We start from the raw sequence: 11,125 nt of genomic DNA, 5'->3' as shown, positions 1-11,125 counted from the left end.
TCACTGTGTCGCGGCCACATGACACGCGCACTAATTAGGGTTTCGGCATGCCAAACCCTAATTTAGGTAAAGTTGCTACGCCAACCAATCCAAGTAATGCTACACAGAGCATTGGGATTGATGTGGTAACTGGAACTAATATTGCGAAACCATATTTGGGTCTAACACCAATGTGCCAAAATCTAGCGGTCATGGCTATGCCAGGCGCTACTTACGCCACCGTGCCACCGGCATGCACAAACTATGCCAACCATGCCATTGTGCCTCTGGCATGCGCTAAATATGTCATTACATGCCAATGGCGCCACTATGTTATCTCAACTGTCCAAATTCGCCACAAAATTTATAGGCATGTGGCAAGTCTTAGGCGACCAACCAAGACAAGCCTAATAGCATCACATGATATTCTCCTGCGGCAAGTCTCCTGACTTTGACTTTCCACACATACCAATCTGCTACACGTTTTCCATGAAAACACTCGAGACATCAAACATGTCACAAACTGGGATATACTCATCAGGGTATTGGTCTGGCGGTTTACAGCGTGCGGCGTGCAACACGCCCATTATAAGAAAGTGTCAGAAAGCAGGGCAGTTAGTGGCGGCAAGAAGTAGTGGGTGTAAACTAACCCGTCTCCTTCATAGTGGGAACGTGGTCTCTTGCATTTACACACGACCCCACTTCTCCGCCACTCAATCGTTCCCACTTTCTACGAGATCAGGATGCGTAAAATATAACTTGTATAAATAGGTTTTACCTATTTTGACCAAAAAACAACAGTTTCGTTAACAACAACACAGTATCCAGAAAACACCAAAGAACTGATAGCTTACATAAACAACAAGCCAGTTCCATATTCTGATACAAGTCATAAAATAGACACACCTTCAGAATTAACCATTCTGGTCTCAACACCTTCTTTGCTTCCCTCCCTAAGACCAACCCTTCTCCTTAACTTTATGACAGAAGCAAGACTGGAACGACCATTTCTTGGGTTAGGCCAAGATTGTACATATTGATCTCTCGAATCTAAAGTACTCCCGTGTAGTGCATTTGTTTAAGGTTTAGATTCGTTTCTCATCCACACACCCAAATTTACCAAAACCATCATAAACAGTTTTTACCCATAAACAATTGGCGACCACAGTGGGAGATTAATCTTTCGGTTGCGAAGCCAATTTCTCAATTTTCATTCCAATCTTCCCAAAATCAAGATTGTGGGTCTTAGGTCTAAATTCAATCATTAAACAGAATTCACTTCAATCACCAATCCAAAACACTTCCAAAGCCGCTGATGCTCGAAATCCAATCACCATGGAAGGTATGGCAAAAATATTAGAAGATGTTGTCGCAGATCAAGATGATATTGTCAAGACGCAAAATGAGATGTTTTATCTCTTAAAGAGTATGGAAAACCGGTTGTAGCAAGATCCAGCAAACATTCGCTCGGAGAACGCCACCAATTTCATAGATGGAATAAAAAAAATGTTGAATCCTTGTATGAGGTATGTGCCTTCGCCAACGACTGATGCAGAAAGAGTATGTGGACGTATCCAACGAAAGGAAAAGAGAATGACCAACACCAATGTACCGTCCGCAAGCGCAGTCAACACATCCCATGGCGTTACACCCTCTAGCACCAACACCAGCAAACACCGGAAGCATCCCCTCTGGCGTGACACCTCTTATTACCATAGCCAGAGTCGCAGCTACTCCTAATATTCCTTTGAGAATGACGCCTCAAATCATCACCAAGGCTGCTACCACTTCTTCGTCAGGACGAGAGACTGAAGGAGCTAGAGGAAACTAACCTCCCATTACCATTGTCGATTTAATGGAGAGACGGGAAGTTCTTTCCAAAACTCAGACGGACATGGCCACAACTCAAAGGGAGCGAAGCAACGAACATCCGAATGATTATGTCAAGGGATTCAGAATTCGGGCGTTAGATTGTCATGATCCAAATGTGACTGAACATCAATTGGTGGAGTTGTGCATTAACGCTTTCTGGGGACTCTGTTCACAAAATCGTGTAATCTATAATGGAGCATGTATTTTCAGCCCCCAACTTTGTTGCGTCAGGCAGGCGATTGTCTTCAATTGGAGAAGCTACCCTGAAATCCTAGTCTCTCTTGGAAGGTACGACTGGTAAATGTAACTAGGGACTCCTAACCACTACTCACCTGAAAGGTGTCGAGTTTGAAAGCGCACTGATTGACGCGGCCTCCGACTTCAACATTGTAACCATCAAGACTCTGAGAGTTGCAAGGGAAAATCAAACAGAAGTAGTGTATCCTTTCCTAGGAGGAGAAAACACGACTTGTCGACCAGCACTATCTGTGCACCGTTTTCCCATCTGCCATATTGTGTCAACTCGTCTTTCGAAGTCAAGGGTTAATGGCGCCCTCACTAGAGTTCGCTCCAGGAGCTTCTTCAACGTTCTCTCCAGGAGCGGCTTCAACGTTTCGCTCCAGGCCCGGCTTCAACGTTTCGCTACAGGAGCCGCTCCGTTTCAACGTTTCGTTTAAGGATCCGCTTCAACGTTTCGCTCCAGGAACCGCTTCAATGCTCTCTCCAGAAGCCGCTCCGATCTTCAATGTTCTTTCCAGAAGCTCCGCTCTTCAATGTTCGCTCCAGAATCCGCTTCAACGTTTCGCTCCAAAAGCCGCTTCAAAGTTCGCTCCAGAAGTCGCTTCAACGTTTCGCTTCAGGAGCCGCTTCGACGTTCTCTCCTGAAGCCGCCGTTTCACCGAAAATTAAAAAAAAAAAAAAGGGAACACACTCACATAAGTGAGTTATCAAAGCCCGCCAATGTTCATGGATGTGGTCGTCCAAGGTTCGTGCTCGTAGCTGCCGCTCCTTCCTTCCAAGATCCATGGTCGTACCTACCACTCTTCCCTGCCAAGATTTGTGCCTGTAGTCACCACTCCTCCATGTCAAGGATCGTGACCGTAGCCATCCAAGCACCAGCCAACAGTTCCCATGAAAATGCAGTCTCTTCTGATCACAGTTGTTGCAAAGAACCGTTGTTGTTCGTTTGTTGATACCAGCCAGAGCTTCATCATAGCAACAACCATTATATACAAAGGTAATCCGAACTTGTGTATATTTTAGTTCCCCATGAAGGAAGTAATGGATCCACGAATACGGAGGCAAGATGGTGACATCTTTATTATAGTTAACCTACCGTCCATGCAAGATAGAACCACGAAAACCACACTTGGGGACTGAAACTCAACACAGAATCCCTTCACTGTCGAGAACCTTTCAACTCAGAAGGGACAACCAATCAAGAAGTCATAACCGTGAAAAGGTCACCACTCTTCAAAGATGTAGCGCAAGGATATCACCACCTCCTTGTCTGGAAGATGCCTGACCAACAAGCAGTATTTGGCTCAGCCATTCATAAGTGTTGTTGTTAGTGAAGAATCAAAGAGGAAAGTCGCGCCTCATCAATCCATACATACCAACTACACCATGTCTGCCACATCACCTACTCATAACTCAGCACCGCCTACCCAAGGCCTGCATGAAGCCGCACATCGCCGACAAAGCCAAATTCGGTGTTGCTAGATTTCCAATTTCCTATGGAAGAGGTGCGTGGGCTGCCAGAAGTTGGATAGAATCCAGAGCTATCAAGTGCGACTCCCGCCCACTAATCAACAAATGACGAATCCAAAAGATTGTCTCCTTCATCAATTCGTCAACCACCTTACCAGAAAATGCAATAGAAGAATTTCTCAACATGAAGCCGTACACGTGCACCAAAGACTCCAAAAGCACGCCGCAGAGATATTCACATATCCGGCCACGCCATCGGATCTATGACCAGACGGAAGTGTAACTGGGGACTGGAATGAAGTCCTTGGAGACTTGATAGCAGCACGTCGGCAACGCAACGCCTCTCAGCTCGTCTACTTCACCCAGCGTAGAGCTGGCAAACAAGTCGAAACCCGCGGGTTAATCCGTGCCTGGCCCGTGAAAACATGAACCCGGACTGGCTGGTTTCTAAACAAGTCGGGTTCGGGTTGGAGAAATGGTGACCCGTCAAGAAACGGGTTAACCCGGCCCGGACCGTGAAACCGCGGGTTAACCCGTTAACCCGCTCTTCTATTGATGCCGCGTGTCTCTTCTCCTGCCCTAGGTATAAAAACCTGAAAACCCTAGATTTCTATTTATTTCGTCTTCTCCGTCCGCACTCCGCAGCCGTAGTTCCCACTTCTCCTCCGTCTCTTCTCATTTTTGTTACATTCTTTCTTTCTCTTTTTCATTTAACTTTTTTTTTGCAGTACAATGAAATCCTTGGGAAAGGTGCTTCAAAGACAGTGTATGAAAAAATCTCTAGGCCCCTTTCATGAAATTTCTAAAAAGTCTGAAACTTTGGGGATTTTGGAAAACTGGAGCTTGTTAAATTTTGATTTTAGTTGATTTTTGGTTTTGTTGATTGATTTTAGGTATAAAGGGTTTGATGAGTACGAAGGGATTGAAGTTGCTTGGAATCAAGTCAAGGTATATGATTTCTTACAAAGTCCTGAAGATCTTGAGAGATTATACTGTGAAATCCATCTTCTCAAGATATTGAAACATAAAAATATCATGAAATTTTATACTTCTTGGGTTGATAACTTGATACAGCAAATAGGAATATCAATCTTGTCACTGAAATGTTTACTTCTGGGACTCTTAGACAGTTAGTAGTGTTTAAATTGGCGTTCTCATCAATTTTATGATCTCATTTATGTATCTGATTACATGGGTCTTTCTCCTGATTCTCAATTGGCTTAATATACAGCAGCATAATTTGTTCCAACTTCCAAGCAATTATGCTTATTTTATGTTCTCAATTGGATTACATGGGTCTTTCTGATGTGACTGCGATAAATAATTCTATGTACTAAGCAATTATGCTTATTCTTTCTGAATTTAGATGTTTATATGTCTGATTTTGATTTATTTTATATGCAGGCGAGTTTATTTTACAAGCTGGGGAAGTTGACAACAGGGAGGAGAAAATTAAGAGTAACTATGTTTCCTGGACTTGTTGATCAGGCTTTGGTTGTTGCTCTTATTGTTATATTTTTCGACTGATTTATCGGATTTGTCGCCATGGTAGATAGATTGATAGATAGATCGGAAAGTGAAATAACAAATATGTATAACAATTGGCATGAATTGAGTTGTAGAAAATTTTATTAGATTTGTCTATCTAGAATGACCAATTATCTCATATCATTTTTTATGCCTAATTAGTATGTTTTTCAGAAACATTGCTGCTAGATGAGTAGCTTACCCGATTTATTGGACAATTTCCAATTCTTGAAATCGAAACAGAAAGGATCTGACCGACATACTTGCCGGTGATATACCACTATGTTGCTTATATAATTTGTTGGATCATTCATTGTCATGTTAAGTGTTGGAAACCATATGAACAGAAGCTATTTCCTGTCTTATGTGCATTTTCTCTTCTGCAATTTCTGTCTTACCCAATTTAGAAGTAGAAAAAATAGATGTACCAGCGAACTGGTTTCACCTTCTCTGGATCATATGCAGAAGATAAATGGATCACAACTAATCTCCGCCGCTGCGGGCTGTTTCTATGACTAAATAGAGTGGTCGTGATGGAAAAGAATGGCACATGAAGAACTTACTGACTTGTTGTTCTTCACTATATGAAGAGAAAAATGCAACTGATCTAGATAGTAATGCACGTGCCTTGCTTCTCCATCTTGCGCTGCACTCATCTTTCTACGCTGATATCGAATTCAAGAGAAAGTGGAAGAATTGAGGAAGATGAAAACTATGAGGTACTTAATTTCAATTTGCATTTCATTTTCCTTTCATAGTTTCACCTTATATATCAATAAAACTAGCACCTTTTATAACAAAACAGGATCACAGATAAAATGGGGAGTTTTGAATTGAAGTAATGAAAAAAAAAAGTCTATCAGAAAACAAGATGAATTGATGTGTGGGGGACCATATGATTGATCCTTTTCTTACATGCGCCAAGACCCGGTTATTACAGCTCGATAAGCAATATGAGAATTGACAGGACCATTCACGGTCTTCCATGCCTAACTTAAAAACACTTCGTGGGCATCTTATAAAAGCTACTACTCATCCTATGATAATATGTAAAGTTTTAGTACGTTCGCATTGATCATGTAGGGATATGGCGTGTGTAATCAACGCAGGATATCTAGTTCACAGTGCTAGAGAAGTAGGTAGGTGACTTTTTGTTTAATTTGGCACCTTATGAACCTTACGTGCGTGACAATTACCAATTGATAGAGGTAACAATACCAAGAGTTTGCTATTCACTGGGTTAACAATTCATAAATGTTACTGACGAGTGCGAACTTTTTCTTGCAGATCCAGTATTGTTAGAGAAAAATGTGTGTGAAAAACATGTAGCAGCACAGTGGTCTTATAATTTATATGCTTATTCTTTCTGCATCAATCTAAACAGAAGTTGTAAATTTTTTACGAGAAATACGATCAACCCTGTAAAAGTTTGATTCCATTCATTAAGTTTTGGCGTGTGACAGTCTGAATCTGTCACTGTGACTGTTGAATCTGTTGATTGGATTGGTTCATAATCAGAGGAAACTCTGTCAAATCGGTTTCTGGCGTTGACTCACCATAAACGGTTAACCCGTGAACCCGCAGGTTTAACCCGTCATGGGTGCGGGTTGAAGAAATGACTATCCGTGAAGAATACCAACCCGCGGGTTTTGACCCGTAATAACCCGAACCCGTGTAACCCGTAACAAGCCAGACCCGACCCGCCCGTTTGCCAGCTCTAACCCAGCATTTCCTGAAGATTTCGACCATACAAGCATCCACAGCATATCATCACCGCAATCAGAAAGGCAAGAATAAGACTTCCAGACACCAGCTTAGTAGTCCAGACACCAAATAACTTAAAGTCAAGGACGGATCAACAACGCATCTACACTCTCCAAGATTATCCTTGACATGATCATTGCCGAACATATATTTCATCCATCCATCCCAGGAGTGCAATGGAGTTTGGTAAATTTTGAAATCCACTGGAGAGGTTAGATGCTCATTCTTCTGGATTCAGAACCTTATTACACATTCTGGAGAAGATCGATGGTACTGTTGGGTGGCTACATGCACAAAATAGAAATGACCACCTACCTTGAGTTCTCCTGGCTCGCCTTGCTGCTGATTATAACTATTGGAGATTGCTTTGTTTCCTTTGACGCTCGCTTTACCGCCGCTAACAAGGAAAGTCATTCACACCGAGCTAAATGTCCAAGTTTGATCAACTACTCATGGATATTACACTCAGAGCTAAAAATACGAAGACGATTGGCACGCCTATGATCGAGTTGTTGCAAACGAACGCAAGAAGCATGCGAGCGAATAATGAAAGGGGAGGAAGTTAGCACGCCCTTTTATATGCATAGCGCTTTTGGAATTCGTGTATAGGAAGATTTTCCTTTTGAACCATGCACGGAAGAAGGAAGCTGGGCCTGCAGCGCCAACGCTCCGTGGCACCAACTTCCATGACTGAACCAGCAACGCGCCAGCACGAGGAACACCAACCGTTCAACCTGCAATGCTCCACGGCGCCAACACTCTGTAACACCAGTACTCCGTGGCCAAGCCAGAGGCGCGTTGACACAAAGATCACGGACTGTTCATACCTCTTGCCAAAGGTCAGTCGGATTTTTTCCTAGTAACCTCTTCATGTCCTGCCCTTTCGATTTGTTATCCTTGTATGTCACCCTCTCATGCTTACCCCGCATCAATGCCACTGTTACGTTCTAAGCAGGGGACTTAATATTGATGGTGGTTTTTAGTATAGGGCGAAAAACTGTAAAAGTCTATCTACCTGACCCGGCGTAAGATGTAGTAGACATTGATATGTCTATATTCCGCTGGGAATTTGGAGAATATATCAAAATCTAATGAGTGCATATGTCTCTCTTCATATTATATTGAAACTCAATCTCCTAGATGAATTATTCACTAGTATAGAGCCTAATGAGTATATAAGCTCATAGCTACATTACTCACTAATGTCGGAACCTGCTGATAGACGCATCTATGTATCTATTTTGATCTAAATTTTCTATATTGTTAGTACCCGTTTTAGTATTTATTTGTTTCTTTTATGTTTTTGTAGATGTTTTTGGAGAAATAAAGTCTTACGCAGAAATTGGCTCGAAAAGTGGCTTTTCCAACTCCGGGAGAAAATTGCTAAAAGCACCCAAGAAGAATTACTAAAGGCACCCCAGGTCAGCTGATAAGGGGAACTTCAATGGATAAGGGGTACCCATATGTTATCAGCACCCCAGCAGAGGATAGGGGCCACCCTTCTTCTTCCACGTTCAAATGAGTTCAGGCGGGAAAATATGATTTGAAATTCCGGTTGCAGCAAACTTTATTGGACTGAATTTAATCGGGTTTTCTTGTTGGATTAGGTTCGTGTTGGGGTTTAAGGACTAAACAAGGTTCGGGATTCAGTTAAGGGAAAATTAGGGGCATGCCCAAAAAAAATAATATTCTCATTGTCAGGCCCACAATTAATTTTTAGTACCGTGACACCCATAATTATATGAAATTGTTAAAAATGTCTGCATGACGGATTATGCATCCGCATGACGGGTTATGCATCAGGGGTATAATTGGCAACGCAAATTGGATATAACATATCTAAAAATCCGCGCCTTGGAATTTTACAAATTTTATATCATTGGAAATCTTTTTAAGAGAACTACGCAACGAGTACAAAAAAGAATATCAATTTTTTTTTTTTTTACGAAAAAATCGGAGGTGATCATCATTTTAGGCAAAATTTTTGAAAACTTGATACATAACCATTATGCAGCCATCAAAAAAGATGCATAACACATTCTGCAGACGCATAACGAATTATCCAACCATTTTCTCCACTGCATAACAAATTATGCATTTGGATAACAAAGTTATGCATCTATAACAAGTTATGTAACCATTGTTTTGGTTGATTTTAGTGCGTACATAAAAAAATTGATGCATAATGCAGTATGCATCCATATTTACGGATGCATATCAGGTTATGCACCCATTTTCTCGACTGCATAACATGTTATGCAGATATTATTATAGGTGCATAAGGTGTTATGCAACCTTTCTTTTTTGTTGGTTTCAATGCTAACAAAATGTAGCTGCGCGCATAACGTGTTATGCAACCATTCTCTGTACTGCATAACAAGTTATACAAAAAAAAAGGCTGCATAACTTGTCATCCACCTACAAAATAACTGCATAACGTGTTATTGAACCATTTTTTGAACTGCATAACAAGTTATGCAACAATTTTTGTAGATGCATAATAGGTTATGCAACCATTTTCGAAGCTGCATAACAAAATTATTCAACCATTATGACCAACGCCAACACCATTATGATATTATTGATTCAGTTCCAACCATTAAGACATAATTAAGCCAAAGAACATCATAAAAAGGTGTCCTCACCACCCAACACCACCACTAAAACCTTAAACCCCGAATTTACATATTCTAGGAGATTAAAGGATTTGCAGTAAAAGAACTTACATAAATATGAGTCAATATCAACTCCTCTCATAAAAAGAACTGGAAAAATGATACGAGGAATCCAAATAGGACCAGAATACGTACAACTGACCCTAACTATGAACTACAATACCTAATTTCCCCACAGATCAACATACTTATAATCTAAGTCCAGAGTTCAACTACCCGTTTGAGGTGCTCAACAAATGCACTATCTCCCTCCCTTTTATGCTACACGAGTCGTTTATCCAACTACTAACAAATGAACTTGGTTCCTTTTATGCCATCTCACTCATTTGTACTCGGAACTAGACACTTCATACAAAGATTGAAAAAGCAGGAAGAATGTTAACCAAACTCACCACGTTAGGCCAAAGCTTAACACTTCTCGTCATTCTCTCGAACAACATCAAAGCTTCATCTGAGTCCCCAGATTACTAAGCAGCAACAATTGAATTACATGAGACTTTATCAGTTACACCCCTATGACACATTTCATCGAACATCTTCCGAGCTTCTTCTAACGCACCACCTGGCATACATCGCCACCAAAGAACTACAAACAAACACATTCGACTCAAACCCATTATTACAAATAACAGCATCAACAATTCTACCTCTACGAATATCAGAAATCTCACTGCAAGCTTTAAGAACAAAAGGATATGTATAATGATCAGCTGTCCTCCCAAGCGCGGTCATCCGAGAAAACAAACTCAAAGAATCATTATACAATCCTAAATGCACTTATCTTTTTATAAGAACTTTCCACCAGTAAACAAGAGAAGTAGATGGTTGTTGATGTTCTAAGACAGTAAGTGCATAACTAGGACATTCAAATTATGAAGGAAGCTGATGATGAAACTGTAGAGAATCACAAAATATCGATTGCTCCATTGAATGGAGTAGCTAATAATCTTTTTCCTCTTGTTCTCAATACAACGACATCCATGGAAGATGACATAGATGGGAAACTCCTGTTCTTTCCTCCTCTCTACGGGAAAAAACAAATCTCAGGGAAACATGATTTTAGAAAATAATGGGTTTCCGAGGAATTTTTACACCAAAAATGGGTGCGCGCTTGAACTTCTCCGCCCGTGGGTTTCACGGTGGAAAAAAATTGAAAAATGGGTCTCCATGTAGTTTTCACTTCAGTTAAAACCGGAAGCAAAGAAGATTTCTATGTAAATCCTATTAAACATGGAGAAGACATTCACGAAATTATCTGAATTGGTTTTGGGAGATTTTATCTCGGATTTTTTCGAGTATTTGGATTGGGATTGGTTGGTTGGATGAAAACAGGCTTGGTAACTGCCTCATTGTCGAAGGAAAAGAAGATTGCTTTTCATTCTCGATAAAACATGAAACCGGGATATCTCGGGTTTATTTGTGGAAAGTTTATGACTAATAGGAGAGAATATATGCTTCTGTTGAATTCGTAACTATTTTTGGAGAGTTTGGGAAGTTTTGAGTAACCCAGAGACGCGTAAAGAGAGAAGAAAAGAGACATCTCCGTAACTTGGCAGAAAAGAAGGAATAAAATGATTCCGAGACTTGTGGAAGAGGAA

At 40.9% G+C, this 11,125-nt stretch overlaps 1 long non-coding RNA gene across 1 annotated transcript; it reads left to right on the top strand.

Annotated features, from left to right (window-relative positions):
* The first annotated feature begins 4,184 nt into the window (after positions 1-4,184).
* On the top strand, positions 4,185-4,475 carry LOC113361539. Its single transcript, XR_003365172.1, has 3 exons — positions 4,185-4,208; positions 4,290-4,327; positions 4,455-4,475. It is a non-coding gene; the product is annotated as an uncharacterized LOC113361539 (long non-coding RNA).
* The last annotated feature ends 6,650 nt before the right edge of the window (positions 4,476-11,125 follow it).

This window comes from Papaver somniferum, chromosome 3 (assembly GCF_003573695.1).
Source record: "Papaver somniferum cultivar HN1 chromosome 3, ASM357369v1, whole genome shotgun sequence".
In the NCBI taxonomy this organism is placed as follows: domain Eukaryota; kingdom Viridiplantae; phylum Streptophyta; class Magnoliopsida; order Ranunculales; family Papaveraceae; genus Papaver; species Papaver somniferum.
This window is presented reverse-complemented; position numbering and strand designations above follow the sequence as displayed.